The sequence below is a fragment of the Drosophila novamexicana genome, unplaced genomic scaffold, assembly GCF_003285875.2.
Source record: "Drosophila novamexicana strain 15010-1031.04,08,12 unplaced genomic scaffold, DnovRS2.1 tig00004554-arrow-pilon, whole genome shotgun sequence".
NCBI classification, from domain to species: Eukaryota; Metazoa; Arthropoda; class Insecta; order Diptera; family Drosophilidae; genus Drosophila; species Drosophila novamexicana.
The window spans coordinates 4,270,568-4,281,619 of record NW_020825051.1 but is presented as its reverse complement, the minus strand read 5'-3'; positions in this window follow the sequence as shown (position 1 = coordinate 4,281,619).

Here is an 11,052-nt window from a genome sequence, read left to right as displayed (position 1 = left end):
AGCACAAGCAACAAAAACGCCAAGTGATAGATGCGTATCCTGAATCCTGCGCGTGTTCGGCATGCGCTGCCCATGAAAATTAGCCTCCTCCGGGCCCCCGGGCCAACAAGCGGCTGCAATCGCGTGCGCCCAGCAGCTTCCCGATGTGAGTGTGTGTGTGTGGACGTGTGTGTGTGGACATGGGCAGCCGCCAACTGCAGCAACTCGTGTGGCCGTTAGCTTCGCATGGAATCGGTTGCTCTAATAACCTATCTAGTGACGGGGCCAGTTCCCAGTCCCCAGTCCCCGGCCTTGCATGACGTCTCATCACCTGCCTGTCGGATGAAGCAATCGACCTTTGTGGCCTGCCACATCAAGCTGTTTTCGACTCTCGCCTCTCGACTCTCGCTCTCCTGCCTGGAGATTATTTTTGTTTTTTTAGTTTTGCGTCGCGTGATTTAAGCATTTGTTTCCTGATACACTTTAATTACGGCCTGCTCGGCCTGGCGCTTTGTAATTGCAGCATCTGTAGGGTGCAGCGAGGCAGAGGAGGGGCACGAATGGAACACTCTGTATCGAAATTGAATTCAATGAACTGCAAAATCATCTGGCTGATGAGTTTCCACATTGAAGTGCTGCACAACTGTTGTACCTTCTCGGGCTTTTGATACCCTGTAGTAAGAAAAGTGTTGAAAAGGGCATAGGGCATAATGGTTAAGGCAGCAATTCTATAAAGTACATTTATATGAACTACTCCAATTCGTCTAGAAATATATTAAGTTAAAAGAAAGGGGTTTCGAAAAACATTTAACATAAATATTAATAAGTTGGTAGTTAAAAAAAAAAGCCTATTCAAATATCGATTTATCGATTTTCAAACCACTTTCACTTTATTTCACTTTATTTCAAGGGGAATATCAAGATATTATATTTATGGTTAAAATCTGCCTTTAAGCTCGGCTTTTGATATAGTTTCCGCATCTCCAAATCTGGTTCAAACTTTAGCTTTTGAAGCATTTTTATTTTCAATTCAATTAAATTTTTAAATTACATTTGCCCGTTGTACTGAAAATATTGCAAGTAGTCAATATTTTCATATGCAAGATGCGGGCTATAATAGATCTCCACCCAAATTTGCAATTACCAAAGTTGGTAGAAATGCAATAATTGGGCCAAGGTTCTTTTTGTTTTAGGTCTTCTTCAAAAGTTAATTATATTAAAGCAAACCCTGTTTTTTTATTCTGAAATGTTTCTAGCTAGTTCAGCAATTATTTTAACAACTAGTTTAATTTAAAGCTCGCTTCAAATCATATTCCGAAAAGAATTCCCGGTTCAAACCCAGCTTGTAGGCTCAATATGTTTAAATGTTACAGTACAATTATCGAAAGCAACACCATATTTTTTTTTTTGAGTATCAATCTTTTGAGCAGATTAACAGAATCATGAGGCACAGCAGAACGTTTTCCTTTTGTTTATGCATATTATTCTTTCTTTTATGTGTTTAACATGGTAAATAAATATAGCATGTATTTATTGGCCTGTTAATATGCTGTTAATTCGTCACGTCGCTAGCCAAATGATGAATGCCTGTCAATTTATGTGTGTGTGTGTGTGTGTGTGTGTGTGTGTGTGTGTACGGCCGATCGGCTCTACGGTTCCTGGTCTTGGGGGCCACGGAGACGGCTGAAGGCAGCGGCAAAGGTAGTCAGAGTCGCGCGACCCATCGGTAATCGACGTCAATCGGTTAGTTAACATATATGCACGCATGTGTGTGTGTGAGAGTGTGTGTGTGTGTACATGTGTGTGTCACGTAGCTCATAAGCGGCATTATGAAGATTGATATGAGACCTAATCACGTGGTAACATAAAGGAATTGTCATTATATTACACTAGCTCGCTCTCTTTCCCTCTCTCTCTCTCTCTCTCTCTCTCTCTCTCTCCCTCTCTCTCTTTCTCGCTCTTGAGCACACACACATGCGAGTTGGCGACAAGTGCGGCAGACACTTTAAAGCGACTAATTCCATTTTCAGGCACCCCGCAGCCTTTCCTGCGCCGCTTCGCTCGTTTTTCTTTTATCAGCTCTGGCGGAAATCTCTAGCTACACCTTGCTTAACCCACACACAGATACACACACACACACTCACACACGTACAGTTGCCGGCTTGTCCTTTGTAGCCGCTGCTACCTCAATACAAAACATCGATCGCTTTTTGATGATGATTTTTGATTAAGTGGCTGCGATTTGTCAAAATATTTCACGCTTGCCGCAGCCAGTGTCGCAGCCAGTGGCAGGAGCCAGGGGAGAGACTGGGGGTGCTCGCACGTGAGCAAGAGTTGGGGTGACACTGCGGATGAGGATGATGCTGGTGCTGCTGGTGCTGTTGGCTCTGGCAGTAATCAGTACTCAGTACTCGATGTCAACGTCCCATCAGCGTTGGCGTTGTCAGCCAGAGTTGGCTGTCCGTCCGTCCGTCTGTCCGTCCGTCTTGACAATCGCAGGGCACTCGGCTACCTGCAACTGTGCGACTCCCAGTCGCAGCTCGCGTTCTAAGCCGTGAGTTGGTGTCGTTAGTGCACTGACAGCATAACTTGTACCTTGGCTTCTGTCAGCATTGGAGTTGACATTAAAAAATGCCCACAATGCGTTATGTTTCAATAAATGGCCGGCAAGACAATGTTGCAATAGTAAACAGTTCTCTGAGCCTGGGAGACTGATACAAGATAAAGATTTCGTGATGAGCAGCAGCAGCTTGTCAGAGTGACTAATTGACAGACGGGCAGCAATACGCATTGGCGTATTGATCGGAATTATCAACAATTTGTGCCGAATACGTGTTCCAGATGCTGCTAGGATCTGAATGGGATTGGGATTGGGCTTGGGCTGATGCCCTCAGCTGGCAGCTAATTGATGTGCAATAATAAATCTGACAAACTTTTCAAATACGAACACAAATACGAAACACACGACTTGCAACTTGCTTTTGGGCACTTGCGCCCGCAGGGACAGGCCAATCCAATTACGAGCGTCTCGAGAGCTGCGGCTAAGCGAAGCTAAACTAACTTCAAGCAACTACAGCTGCAGCTCGCCAGCGCCAGCTTCAGCTCCAGTTCCAGCTTATTGGCATGGAGCCGCGAAGGGAGCGCCAGTTGACACATGCGAGCAACTGCAACTCGTCTGGGGCCCGCGGGCCGCGCCCTGCTGCCCGCACTATCTGCTGCCATAAAAGCAGCAACAGCAACAGTGGATAACAGGGAATCGGGGGGAGGGGAGGAGCAGCAGGAGCAGGAGCTGCCTCTCGGCTGCAGCGACAAAGGCAGAACGGGAGAACGGCAGAAGTGATGACCGGACAACAAACTACATTCAACAGATAAATACTGAATTTATGACTTAATTTAACTGCGAGCCAACGACAATTTTGATGATACGAAGCGGGGCGGCGGGGGGGCAGGGGAGCGGCGGGGCCAGCGGGCTGTGGCTAAGGAGGCGAACATGAGTGGGCAGTGGCAGTCACAGCTTGGCCGTGGCCTGGCATTGGGAACGTACATTAGCCAATCCTGGTCGCACATCGCTTCATTCACAGCCAGAGACAAACATAACTCAAGTTGAAAGTGGGGCGGGCTGGGGCTGGAGCAGGGGCAGGGACAGGCGAGGGCTTGCAGCTGTAAGTACTTGGTCAGGGTCTGGCCTGGGCTGGCCTGGTTTGCTTGATGTCTCTATTGGCGCATTGACTAAAATAAAAGAAGCTCGGCGCAATTTGCGTCACAGCCAGCAGCAAATTGAGGGGCTGAAGAAGCAGCAGGAGGAGCAGGCGGACGATGGTTATCAATGCGTGTATGTGTGTGTGTGTGTGTGTAGTTTAGTGTGCCTGCATTAATTTATCGCTGCACTAGGCGCACAAATTGTAGCCGAAGGACACCAGGCATTGCCCGGACTGCTAGACGGGGACCACATGGCAGCCAAAATCAGAGCAAACACGCGTAGTCTTCACGCGAGTTGGGCATCCATCTCAGCAGCTGGGCGAGCATCAGACAGCTGACGGCCTGACGGGCTGACGGGTTGACGGACTGGCAGGAAGGAAGCAGCACTTGCACAACAAAATATTATCTGCACCTCCGGCTGGACTTGCGTGTTTCTTTTAATGTTATTACGCGTAGCTGCGTACGGAAAGATTTCCATTCAATTCGACCTCAACACACACAACTTTGTGACAGCAATTAACCGTCTCAGTCAAGCCAGGTTCGCCTTTCACCCTGCTGCTGCTCTTAGCCAAAAAAATAAATAAAAATAAGAAAACATAAAAAGTAGGTGTATACACCTTCAACTTGTGGTGTGCGTGCGTAGATATCTAGGCATCCATGAGTAGCTTTGGAGTTCACACACGACGATCAAATGTAACCAAACGAAACGAGTCGAGACGCGAGCGTTTCGTGACCCAAACAAATTATTAATTATTAATTGGGGAAAATATGCTATAATTGTGGCGGTCGCTTCTTTTCTGGCCCAAAAATTAAATGAAATTAGCCGACCAGGTAATTTCACTTTGCATGTGACGATTCTCTCCCCCCTCCTTCTCTCTCTCTCTCTCTCTCTCTCTCTCTCGGGCTAGGAGAGGTGCGTGACCTGATCGCTGGCCAGGTCGCTGGTTACTGGTGGGTGAACCATTTGATTGGCTCAATGCGGACAGCTGGAATGCATTTGGCTTGGCAAGCTGCAGGCGTTAATTGCAGCGCTAAACGCAATAACCAAAATGCGAGACAAGTCAGCATGAAACATGGCCAAAACATTTCGCGCGCCACAAAAGAGATTTTCAGAGCCGTCGACTTCAATTTTGGTTTGTCACATTTGTGCCCGGACCCATCCAGGCCAGGCCAGTCCAGTCGCGTCCCATCCAATTCACTCCAGTTCCGAGCAGGACATGCTGCTCAGACAGACAAATCAGCAGTTGAATGCATTTAACACTTCGCAGCGGTTAACAAGTTCAGCTTTGACCGTTGTGCTTTGGGGCCCGAACGGACCGCGGCGCGACGCTTCGATAATTTTGATTTATGTGGGTAAATCATGAAGGGAACGCAAAGATTTACGACAGATCAGCCGCAGATTTATTACTTTTTGATAGCGCTCCAGAACAGGCTGCAGAAAAGGATTCTCGCCCGATCCGGCTGCTGATACCAGATGCTGCCAGCAGAGAATTTGGGTGCAGCGGGGCAGGTAAATGCGCTAATGCGTGCCGCCGCGTTTTTAAGTTGTTCTAATTTGCCAGCGCCTGTCCTCCAGCCGATTCCCATACAGCCAAGAGGTGTCATCGACGGCACTGACCGCCGCCGCCTCTTGCACAGAGCTGCAGCGTTTGACAGCAATCTTGAGTTTAGCCGCGAATACAACGTTTTTAAAGTATAATAAAAAGGAAACACAATAATTATATTGTAAGAGTCTCAATTTCAAAGAGAACTGACAACAATTGGGCGATACGCATGGGTGTGTTAAAATATATGTCCCATCGATTCGATAAACTACTTTCTTTTTTAATAGTTCAACAAATATTATATGAATATGTTGAAATCCATAAACAAAATGGCTTTGTTCCTCAAAATCGGCTTATTATTGGCCAAGTTACGATAGATTTATTTTACTAAGGATAAGAAATGTTCACAGTCTTTAACTATGTCCTTATATATTCATCAGAAAATGTTGTATTTTCCAATTTAGATACAGAATTAACCTAAAGAGTCAAGCCATGTCAAAAATGATAAATTTTTGTAGAAAATCGCTTGAGTTTTGACAAAGCTATTCGAAGCCTGGCTTACCCTAAAGTTAGGATATTTAGGTCCAAATATTCAGGCATGAATTTGAACAGTTGCATATCCATTTTAATGCAGAAACTAGAGGTAAAGAAAGGTGAAAAGTATATTCTTTGTAGAAACCAGATCCATATTGATAATGTGATATGAAAGTTCGAACTTTCTGACTGGGCTTTAGCAGGAAATTGGCTAATTTTCAGCATAAATTTAGACAGTAAAATAAAAAAAGGATATACTTATATTAAAAACGTGATATACATAAAATGCAGAATAAATCTAGTCGTAAGATCATGATCAAAAATGGCGGTTTAGTTTTAGCAAAATCAAAAAACCTAAAGGTCAACGCAGAATCTTTACTATAGCCTATGCATATGCACCTGGGAGTTTTTTTAATATCTGTTTAGTTGATAATAACTAAAAAACTTAGTGGCTTCTTTAGTTGCAGTATGCGATATTATGGCCCATAAATTGTTCATATAAAGCAGAAACCTATTTCACTGCGAATTGTGATGAAATCGTTTTGTGTTGCGCTGGGGAAGCGCAATGGGAAAGTTGAATGGTGCCGCCAACTCCGTTTGCCACCTGGTTGCTCTTGTTGGCAGTTTCGATTTACGTGGCATGGAGGCAAGCAAAAAAAACGAGCAAGAAGAAGAAGAGCAAGCGCTGGGCTGCAGCTGGACCTGGAGCGGCAATCGTGATTCGTAGCTGGGCTTCGAGCGCAATTATAACGGTGCAGCGTTGTAATTACCTGTGAATGGCATTTGCATAATAGCAGCCAACAGGGCGGCGTGCCACGGCGGGTGGCAGAGCTGGGCCGGACGAAATAACACACAAAAACGAAAACCCAATGCAATTACCTGCATATAGCTAACATCAGCTAACGCCAGCTCCAACACCAACATCCCAGTGCGCTGCCCACCTAACCTAACACGCTTGATGGCACCACCAGCACCACCAGCACCACCATCTCCGACTCCGTCGCCGTCGCCGTCTCCATCTGCGTCTCCGTCTGGCTGTGGTGTTGCTGCCACGCTCTGACGGCTCTCGGCCGCCATTTTGCTGCGTTTTCCGTGACCGTCGGCCTCGCTCTCTCTCTCTCTCTCTCTCTCTCTCTCTCAGAGAGCTCCTCAGCGGGCTGGCAATTGCGCTTTGTTACTCGTAACTCGTAACAATGTAACAAGTCGTTGTTGCTGTTACAGCTACCCCACCCCCCGTTGCCCTGGTTGGGCCTTTGGGGCTCCTTTGCCCTCCCACGCTACGAGCGCTTGTCAGGCGGTCGACAACAATGTTAATCGGTCTTATGGTTTGCTCAAGATTCGGGTGACTAAAGACGTTTCTAGCGTCCATTTATATGCAAATTGCGGTATTTATCGCCATTTTGTTTTTGCATGTTCGCTTTGTGTGTTGTTTCTTATTGCGCTTTTTGTGCAACTTCTAATTGCAGCCGCATTGGAGAAACCGCCGCCGGCCTGGCCTGGCCGGGCCTGGCCTGGCCTGGCTTGCAAATGAAAGCGTAGTTGTACTTACTTTCCGTGAAGTGAAGTCAAGTGGGTGGTAAAGGGGAAGGGGCAGGGGCAGGCGTCTGTGGGACCGTGTGTGTTGCTGCATTTAATTAACCTTATAACGGTTCGCTAACTAAAAGTGCCTTTCGATCGTTTGAATTTGAATTTGTGAATTATACGTTGCGGTCACTGGACAGCCTCGATTTGAATGTGAATGCAAATGGGACCAGCTACACATATAGCAAATGTATCTGGGAGCTGATCGGGTCACATCACAACACAACAAACAATCAACAACAGCAAAGCGAAACACTCGAGTTTTACTTTGAGCAATCGGAAATTGGTTCGTGACGTGCGGCGCTCCTGTGGAGAGTGGAGAGAAGGGAGAGTCGGTAGAGTCGGTAGAGTCGGGAGAGTGTAGAGACGCAGACAGGTTCGCTGCAAGTCAAACAGTCAACATGTTTTTGAGTCGCATCTCTCGATGGGGACCGGGTGCAGGAGTGCCTTTTGTTATCGAATGCAAAACTATTTAGCCATTGCATGTTGTTAATAATTTTAAAATCAGATTTCCGCAAGTTTGACGCAAACACGAAGGTAGCCATAGCTGCAGGAGTTGCTTGCTTTTTGTGTGTTTCTTTTCTTCATGACGTGTCCGTGTCTTGATTGCGGTTGATGCAATGCGCCCTTAAAGCCAGCGACTGCGGCAGCGGCAGCGGCAGCGACAGCGACTGCGAGTGGGCCCTGACAATTGTTGCGCAATTACACAGAAGACCTATGGGCACGCAACTTTTGGACGGTTTTGCGGCTGACGCTGCCAAAGAACATCTACCGAATGCGGATCCAATCCCAAAGCAACGCTTAAACTCGGATCACGCCTCAGAAAACTGATGCAGCTACTGCTGCTGCTGCTGCTGATGTTAATGTTGCTGCTGTCCTCAGCTCTGGGTTCGTCCTCAATCACGCCATGCACATGAACTACTTTAGTTCGTCTCCGTCTCCGTCTCTGTCTCCGTTTCCTTCTCCCTCTCCGTCCCCGTCTCCATCTGCACCTTCAGTTGCTGCGCCTCCGTCTGTGTCATCGTCAGTTGTTGTTTCTGCAAAATCAATGTTGACGCAAATACGTGTATGTAGAATCATTTTACCGACAGTTCGGACTTATTTCTTTCGCTACCGAATTTAATTGGATTTTCTCCCTGACTTAAGGGCTTTAACTGCTGTGGTATGTGGAAATCATTTCTGCCCCAGACACGCAATGCCTGGCCTCCAGTTCAACTGCAGCTGAATTAGCTTGTCGCACAGGAGCACAGCATTAAGAACTTGCCCCGCGTGGCTGCCCCCCCCCCCCCCCCCCCCCCTCCCTCCATCACGCCATTGCTGCCCCATTCCCCATTTACCCCACCGAACCGTTGTTAAGTAAAAACTCACTTAATTTAGCGACGGCGTGGAGTTAATCATTACATTTCGCCAGTCGCCGCCAGCTAGGAGGAGGTCGTCTCTCTCTCTCTGTGTGTCTGTGTGTGTATGTGGAGTGCGTGCAGTGTGTTGGAGATGAATATGGATCCTAAGACTGCTCCCATTCCAGCTGTCTAGCGATGGCCTAAATGTCATGCAATCCACATTTGTTGACATTTGTAATAAAACCTAAATGAATTAAGTAAATTTTCTTTGGTTAATGGTGGATAACTTTACAAGGAGTAAGGCTTCGGGATTCGAACTTGGCATATCAGAAAATTTGTTAATTTCTAAGATACTTTATCTTGTATTCGCTGGAGTAAAGTTAAAAGTTTGATTCTTCTATAAGTCCGAATATTTGTCATTGACAATTTTAAGCTTGGGTTAAATATATCATTAAACTTAAGTTTTGTTTCTTATCACCAAAATATTTACTTTTCAACTAACTTGTTGGCGAAATTGCATTTGTGGCCGCCTCAAAGAGAAGACCACAAAAAAAGAAACGTTCAAGCCAGAAGCTTTGGCCACCTTTATTACTGGCCAGACAAAAGGCGGAACTTTATAATTCTGAGCAGGCGCTAAGCACTTCCTCAGCTGGCGGCCATTGTCAAGCGGTACAAAAAAAAGAAAGGAAAAGCCCGAACTCATTTCCGCTGACTGTGGCTCAAAATGGTAAAGAACTTTGGCTGATTACGAAACCCTAATTCTCCAAAAGAGCTGAGGCGGAATCTTCTCTTGGTAATTCTTCTAGCATTACCAATTTCTAATTACCGCCGTACACATTTCTCAAAGAAGCTAAGAGCAGAAGAAAAGAAGAGAAGAAGGTTCATCGGCGGCGGCAAATTTTGTTTTTACGGTTCACAAAACTTGTGGCCATTGTGTTATTGCCCAAAGGCCATAGTCGGGGTAGCACATATGAATACTGATGCGGTCGGCAGTTACCCCTTGCAGACCATTACACACACCCGCAATCGCAATCAGCATATGCATATGCCTACATATGGGTAAACATCACCGCGCCGCTAACCGTAGGCACAAAAAGCCAGCGACGTGCACTTCTTGTCTATGTTGGCTTGGAACATGTATAGTTGGGCCCCTGCTCGGGCAGACGGACAGACAGGCGGACAGCCGGACACCCAAGCCCGCCAAACAAACAAAAACAGGAAGCGTGGCTACCACAAATATGCGCGGTCTGCGCAGGAGGGCTTTGACTTGGGTTTGGCTTTGGCTTTCGGCCTCGTCTTGGGCCCGGGCTTGGGTTTGGGTATTGGGCATTGGCTGCCACTTGCATGTAGATACTAGATCGTTATCTGACCAGGAACTTTGCTACAGAAATAATAGTGAAATAATGTTTAAATAATGGCGGCGGCGGCTGGCTGTCAGGCGGCCATAATTAATTCCCCATACCCGAAAAGGCGCACGAAACGCAATTAGGCGCGAGCATAATTTGTTGGCGTTGACGTTGACTTCGACGTCGACGTTGACGTCGGCAGCGACACAATTGGCATGCAAATGGCGCATAGAGCTCTTTGTGAGACCATTAGATACAGTGATAAATGCTTAATTAGGCGCGTAATTAACGTAATCAATCATGCTGGCCGAAAACAAAATGAAAATCAATCATCAACAGGCCAGAGGGCGGTGGGGCGCTGGCGGCTGGCGACCGAGCGCCATTATCCAATCTGCGGCAATCAACTACAGTGAGAAATAAGCCAACAATAATGATTTTCTACAGTATTGCCCCACACACACACACACACACACACACATTCATATGTTCTCATTCGGAAGCGTTTACATTCCAATTGAGAACCTTACAAATCGTCTCATACCGTTTAGCGGGGGTCGTTGAGCGGCAGTCGCCAACGCTCATTGGCTGTTCAGCGCTTGCGGCAAACGCATGCGTTAGAGCAGGACAACCGTTGTGCACGCAGCCGATGCAGCATTGGTGTGACTGGCACGCCTCTGATATGTGCAGCGCTCTCACTCAACTTGAGTTCGACTCAAACGCGACTGAGCTCGTAATTATGACATAGGCATTTCGATTATGTAAGTTGAGCCGCAGTGCAAAAATGAGAAAACCAAAAAAAAAACAGAAAAACAATAAAAAGCCAAAGACAAATTTTGTGTTCTCTCAGAGGCAAATTAACAAACTTTTTAGTGAAACGCAGCTTTTTGCTTAGTCTTTTATCTATGGAAATGAACAAACTATAAATACTGGTAGTCGTGCGTGTGTACGCCTGTGTGTATGCGTGTGTATGTGTGTGTTGGTGTGTTTGCGGTGGCATTTTGCCGGTTAAAGTTTGCTGTTTAATTTGAA